The following is a 7,184-nucleotide window of genomic DNA, read 5'->3' on the forward strand; positions in this document are numbered from 1 at the left end:
ATTGTGCCTAAACTACATAGCAATTTTGTTTATGCTTTTGAGAGTCTGACATTTTGGTATATGTTAGAGATTGCCAAAGTGACTAGCCCGCAATAAAACTCTTAGGGACTGAATCTCTAATGATCTTCCCTGGACAATATTTCATGGGCGTTGCCATAATTCTTCACTGAAAGAATTCAGTACATCTACATCCTTTGTGGTTGTGCTGGACGAGGACTCTTGGAAGCTTATTCCTGATTTGCTCTGGACTTGGCCACATGTATTTGTCTCTTTGCTGATTTTTCTCAGTACCTTTTCATTATAATAAAACATAGCTCTGAGCATAATGACAAATGGAGTCTGTTGTTTTGTACTGGTGAATCGTCAAATCTTAGGGTGGTCTTTAGGGTCTCCCAAAACAGCAGTTTACTTGATATCTCTCAAAAATATACATTCTTTCTGTGAATATGACCTAGATGAAAATGACAAAAAGAACCAAAAGATTAACATCTCTCTCAAACCTTAGCATTGATAAAGAGATAGAATATGATATGTTATGTGTGAGTATATATATGTATATATGTATATGCATGTGTGTATAATTTAAATTCTAGATATAGAAGAGAAAAATGTCAAAGAACAATATTCAAAAGGCTTTTGACTGAGAGTTATGTAGAATCAACCTATAGATTTAGGAAGCCTAAACAATCCCAACAGAACAATTTTTCTTCTCTAACTTCACAGTGGATATTTTTAAACTTTTTTTTTACTTACCTAAAGAAAAATGGACTTTTGTGTACGATTCAGTGAATTTTATCATGTGTATAATTCTGTAGCCACTTCTGCAAACATGACACATGACATTCCCTTCACCATAAAAATCTCACTTGTGTTTATTCCTTTGTAGTCACAGCTCTCCTTCCTCCAAACCTTTAGGAGCTACTTATCTGTTCTACATTGGTATAGTTTTGTCTTTTCAAGAATGTTACAGAATAAAATCTTATGGTATGTAAACTTTTGAGAGAGGCTTCTTTCACTCTGCATAATGATTTCCAGATTGATCCAAGTTGCTGTGTGTATCAATGGTTCATTCCATTTTACTGCCTTGCGGGACACTATTGCATGTATATATCATCTCTTGTTTAGCCATTCACCCTTTGATGCATACTTGGGTAGTTTCCATGTGTGTCAGGTTAAGAAAAGAGATTATATAAACATTCATGTGTGAGTTTTAGATGAACGTACGTTTTTATTTTTCCAGTGTAAATAATTATGCATGAGATTGAGTTTCATACTGATGTTTATTTAAATTTATAACTGCCAACTGTTTTATATGTTAACTGTGGCATTTGCAAATTCACCAATACTGTGTAAGAGTACCAACTGTTTATCAACATTGGTGTTATCATCCTTTCCAAGACTGATGTTTTATTGTGACCATTCTAATAGGTGTGCAGAGGTGTTTGGCCATGATTTAAATTTGTGTTCCCCTAATGGATAATGCAATTAACATCTTTTCATCTGCTTTGTCTCCCATATATCCTCTTTGATAAAAAGTCTATTCCAATACTTGAGTCCAACGATTAATTTGATATTTTTCTTACTACTGAGATTTTATATACATATATAAGATACTGTATATATGAACAATAAAATAGTATACATATAGTATATATATTTGTGTATATATACTATACACATAGTATATATTTATGTATATATAGTATATATAATATATTTTATGTATACACTATACATATAGTATATATATTTTATGTATACAGTATACATATAGTATATATTTATGTATACATAATATACTATAGTGTATATATAGTGTGTATATAGGTAATATATAGTATATAAGTTATTTGTCAGATATGTGGTTGAAAATTTTCTCTTTAGTCTATAACTTGTCCTTTAATATTTTACTCAGTGTCTTTCATTTTAAAACGAAATGAAAGTGTCTAACAATTTTAAAATTTTTTTAGTTTCAATTTTATTGTTATTAATTTTGATAATTTTATAACAGAACTTTTGATTCATGTGTAGTGAATATTTTTCTAACTTGAAGTCATAAAAATGTTTACAAAATTTTCTTCTGAATGTTGTATAGTTTTGTTTTATATTCAGACTTATGATTCATTCTGATTTAATTTTTGTCAAAAATGGAAGATTTACTTGAAGTATGTTTTTCTGCTTCTGGATGCCCAATAGTTCCAATACTATTTATTGAAGAAACTATTTTTCACAATATAATTATCTCTGCATTTTGTTACAAAAATTACTTGGCCATATTTGTATAGGTCTATTTCTAGATTCACTGTTCTATTTTATTGGTCTTTGTGTCTATGCTTTTGCCAATGCCATATTGTTTTAATTACTATCAAATTAATGTGTCTCAAAATAAAGTAGTATGATTCTTCTATTTCCCGTTTCCAAAATAATTTCAGCTGTTCTAGGTAATTTGTTTTTCAATATAAATTTTTAAATGAGCTTATCTATATCTACAAACAATCCTGCTGGAGGCTTGATTTCATTATGAAAATCTATAGATCACTTAGGAGAGAAATAACATATTATATGCAGAGTCTCCCAATCTGTGAGCATGGTGTATCTCTCCATTCATTTAGATCTTTTTGATTTTTTCATTAGTGATTTGCAGTTCTCACATAGGGATCTTGCACAAATTTCAATAAATTTTAAGATTGAAATCATAAAAATATGATATCTAGTCATAATAGAATTAATTTAGGAACAAACAACAAAAAGAAACATACAAAATCTCACAAATATTTGAATATGAAGCAAGTCATTTCTCAATAGCTCATGGGTCAAAGAAGATATCCCAAAGGAAATTAGAAAAACATTACTTAGACCTGTTTGTAACACTATGCAGAAAAGTGAACTTATCATGAATCATAGAACCTAAAGCCTAGAACTAAAACTGTAAAACCTTTAGCAAAAGGAAAAAAAAAAAAAAAAAAAACCACTGGAGAACGTTTTGAGATCCTAAGAGAGGAATTTTCAGATACAAAACACAAAACACAATCTATAAAAGAAACAATAAAAAAGATTTCCATCTAGAATATACAAAAAAGTCATTGTAAATCAGTAGCAAGAAAATAAACATGACCCAATTCAAATATGGACACAAATTTCTGAATATACATTGCACCACATATAACATAGAAGTAACTGATAAAGAGATAAAAAGACAGTCAGCCTCATTAGTCATTAGAGATGTGAAATTAAAACCACAATCACATAACACTTCACACACTGGAATGGGCATAATAATAAAGACAGCCTATAACAACTCTTGGTGAGGATGTGGAGAACAGTATGTTAGTGATTCTTCCTCATTCTATCATATTCCTAGAAATACTTCCTAAGATTTCTTTTCCTGATTATTACTGCCCCTTGTTCTATTACTGAGAAATGGGAGAAGGAGTTTTTCCCTGCAGTTCTTTCACCTGTTCTTCCCTCACAAGGTTTAGAGCTATTTTCAATCAGGAGCCTTCTTTTAAGTCATCTAATGTGGGTGATTTGTATGATGAGACGTGGAGTATCCACTGAGAGTAGAAGGACAAGACATATGGTTCAAAATACTTGACTCTTGGCAGGATGAGCATGCTTCAGGGGGTAAGGGAAACTGGCTCTGGGAGCAAGCACAACTTATAATTGGCTGTTCCTCTGGAGAAAGGGATTCATCTCTTTAGTCTATAAAATGTCCTTTAATATTCTTCTCAGTGTCTTTCATGGAATAATTTTAAAATTTCTTAAGAGTTCCAATTTTATTATTAGTAGTAGTAATTTTGACAATTTTATACCACACGGTCCCCTGTCATAATAGTCAACATACCCCATGGAGTTGTGAAATAAAGCACTAGCTAAGGATATACTACTAATACATCAGTGGAGAAGAAAAAAACACATAGCCAGGAAAATGAAGATTAAGTAGTAAAGTAGAACAGAGTGAAATCAGGAATCCCTGGCCAAATCGTGCTGGCAAGTGTTACCAAGGCTTAATTAGGCTAGAACCACATGCTTTCATGACCCTGGAACAGATAGACACCCTCCAGTAGCGTGTGATATGGATGGAGAGATATTCAAACTACATAGTTGGTTGACACCTGTGATCTAAAAGTGGTGTATGTCTACAATATTACTGCTGATATTTACTTATTATTATTTCCTTTTTACTTGACCCATAAAAATTGGATATATTTATGGTATAGAGTATGATGTTTAAAAATATGTAGATACTGGCCGCGCATGGTGGCTAACACCTATAATCCCAACACTTTGAGGTGGGCAGATCCCCTGAGGTAAAGAGTTCAAGACCAGCCTGACCAACATGGAGAAACCCCATCTCTACTAAAAATACAAAGTTAGCCAGGCGTGGTGCCATGCCTGTAATCCCAGCTGCTCAGGATGCTGAGGCAGGAGAATTGCTTGAACCTGGCAGGCAGAGGTTGTGGTGAGCCGAGATCACATCATTGCACTCTAGCATGGGCAACAAAAGCAAAACTCTGTCCTAAAAAAAAAATAGAGAGAGAGAGAGATAGTGATCGACATGTGGAATGGTGAAACCAAGATAATTAACATGCATTACCTCACATTGATTATTTTTTGTGGTACAAACCCCAAAAACTGTTCTTTTAGCAATTTTCAAAAATACCATACATTGTCATTAACTATAGTCACCATGTTGTACAATAGATCTCTTGAACTCATTCTTTTTCCCAATTGAAATTTTATGTCCTTTGGTCAACACGTACCCAATCATCCTCTCCTCAACCACCCCTCTGGAGCTGCCATTCTCCCTTTCTACAAATTCACCTTTTTGGATTTCACATACAAATGAGATCATATAGTATTTGTGTTTCTGTGTCTTGCTTACTTCACTCAATGTAATGTATTCCGGGTACATCTTTATTGTTGCAAATGAGAGAACTTCCCCCGTTTTTAAGGCTGAGCAGTATTCTATTGTCTATCCACATTTTTTAAATCCATTCATCTGTTGATGGATATTTAGTCTGACTGTATGTCTTGGCTTTTATGAATAATGCTGCGGTGAACATGTGAGTGCAGGTATCTCTTTGACACACTGATTTCATGTCTTTTCTAAACATATACCCAGTAGTACCATTGCTGAATCATATGATAATTCTATGTATAATTTTTTAGGACCTTCGTATTTATCATAATGGCTTTACTAATTGACAGTCCCACCAACAGTGTATAAAATGTCCCTTTCCTCCACATCCTCACCAACACTTGTTATAAAAAATAACCTTTTTGATAATAGCTATTCTTACAGGTATAAATTGATATGTCATTGTGGTTTTAATTTTGATTTCCTTGATGATTAGTGATGTGCAAAATACGTTTTTACATACCTGTTGGCCATTAGTGTGTTATATACATAAATTTCTACTCAGATTCTTTGCTCATTTTTAATCAAATAATTTGTTTTCTTGTTATTGAGTTGTTCGAGTCCCTAATGTATCATATTTTCGATATTATACCCTTTTCAGATGTGTGTTTTATGAATATTTCCTTTAATTCCATAGGCTTTCTTTTTACTCTGTTGATTTTCTTTGCTGTACAGAAGCTTTTTAGTTTGATGTGATCCCATTTGTTTAATTTTGCTTTTGTTGAATATGCTTTTTGAGTCATATCCAATAAATTATTGCACAGACCATTGCCCTGGAGATAATCACCTGTATTTTTCTAATAGTTTTACAATTTCTGATATCTTGTTGAAGTCTTTAATTCATTTTTAGTTGATGTCTATATATGGTGTGAGATAAGGGTCTAATTTCTTTTCTTTTTTTTCTTTTTTTTTTTTTTTGCATGTGGATATCAAGTTTAGCCAACCATTTACAGAAAAGACTGCCCTTTTTCCATTGTGTGTGCTTGGCATGTTTGTCAAAAATCAGTTGCCAAAAAAACTGTATACATTTAATTTCAGGTTTTCTATTCTTTTCAATTTTTCTATGTATCTGTTTTTATGCCAGGACCATGGTGTTTTAATTATTGTAGCTTTATTGTGTATTTTGGAAACAGGTACTGTGATGCTTCCAGCTTTGTTCTTTTTGCTCAAGATTGCTTTGGCTATTTGGGTCTTTTGTGGTTCCATATGAATTTTGTTATTGTTTTTAATATTTTTGTGAAAAATGTCATGGAATTATGGTAGGATTGCCTTGACTCTGTAGACTGCTTTAGGTAGTATTGACATTTTAACAATATTATTCTTCTGATGCATGAACACTGGATATTTTTTCATTTATTTGTATCTTCTTCCATTTATTTCACCATTTTTTATAGTTTTCAATATGCAGATATTTTAACCTCTTGGTTATAAATACATTCTTATTTATTTATTTTGGTAATTATTATAAATGGAATTGTTTTCTTGATTTCTTTTTCTGTTAGTTGTTATTGTACAGAAACACTGGTGATTTTTGTGTATTAATTTTGTATCCTTTAACTTTACTGAATTTATTTATTAATTCTAAGACCTTTTGATGGAGTCTTTAGTGTTTTCTATGTATAAGATCTTGTCATCTGAAAACAGAGATCATTTAACTTGTTGCTTCTATACATGGATGCCTTTTATTTCTTTTCTGTGTCTAATTACTCTGGCTAGGATTTCCAATATTATGTAGAATAGAAGTAGTAAAAGTGGGCACCCTTGTCTTGTTCCTGATCTTAGAGAAAAAGATTTCAAGTGTCGACACTTTCTGTTCATTGAATCAGTTTTGCATGGACTATGTCCAAAGTGATGTGCTAGGTTATCTGATGAAATGTTCGTTCCCAAGAATTGCGTGGAGAAGTATAACATCAGCAGCTACTTTGACCTTAACACATGTAGTAAGTAGGACTTCAGCACAAATTTTACAGTCTGAACTGATTTCCATGCTGTTGTGCAATCCAAAACCCAATGACTGTCAAACACAGTTATCATGCTGAGATACTATAGTAAAGGTTCACACATGTGTACAAAATCTGTTATAGCCGCAAACAAAACTTTGCTTGGTTTTGAAAACCTGCTTCCTTTGGTATAAGCTATTTAATAATTGTCATGCAAACTATAAGTGTTTTGATGTTTACAGGAAGGATTTTGAAACAGTCATATAAATTAGAAGAATATCTATAATAATTAACGAAATATGACAGTAAATTTTGGTTATATA

Source organism: Colobus angolensis, unplaced genomic scaffold (assembly GCF_000951035.1).
Source record: "Colobus angolensis palliatus isolate OR3802 unplaced genomic scaffold, Cang.pa_1.0 Scaffold268, whole genome shotgun sequence".
Lineage (NCBI taxonomy): Eukaryota > Metazoa > Chordata > Mammalia > Primates > Cercopithecidae > Colobus > Colobus angolensis.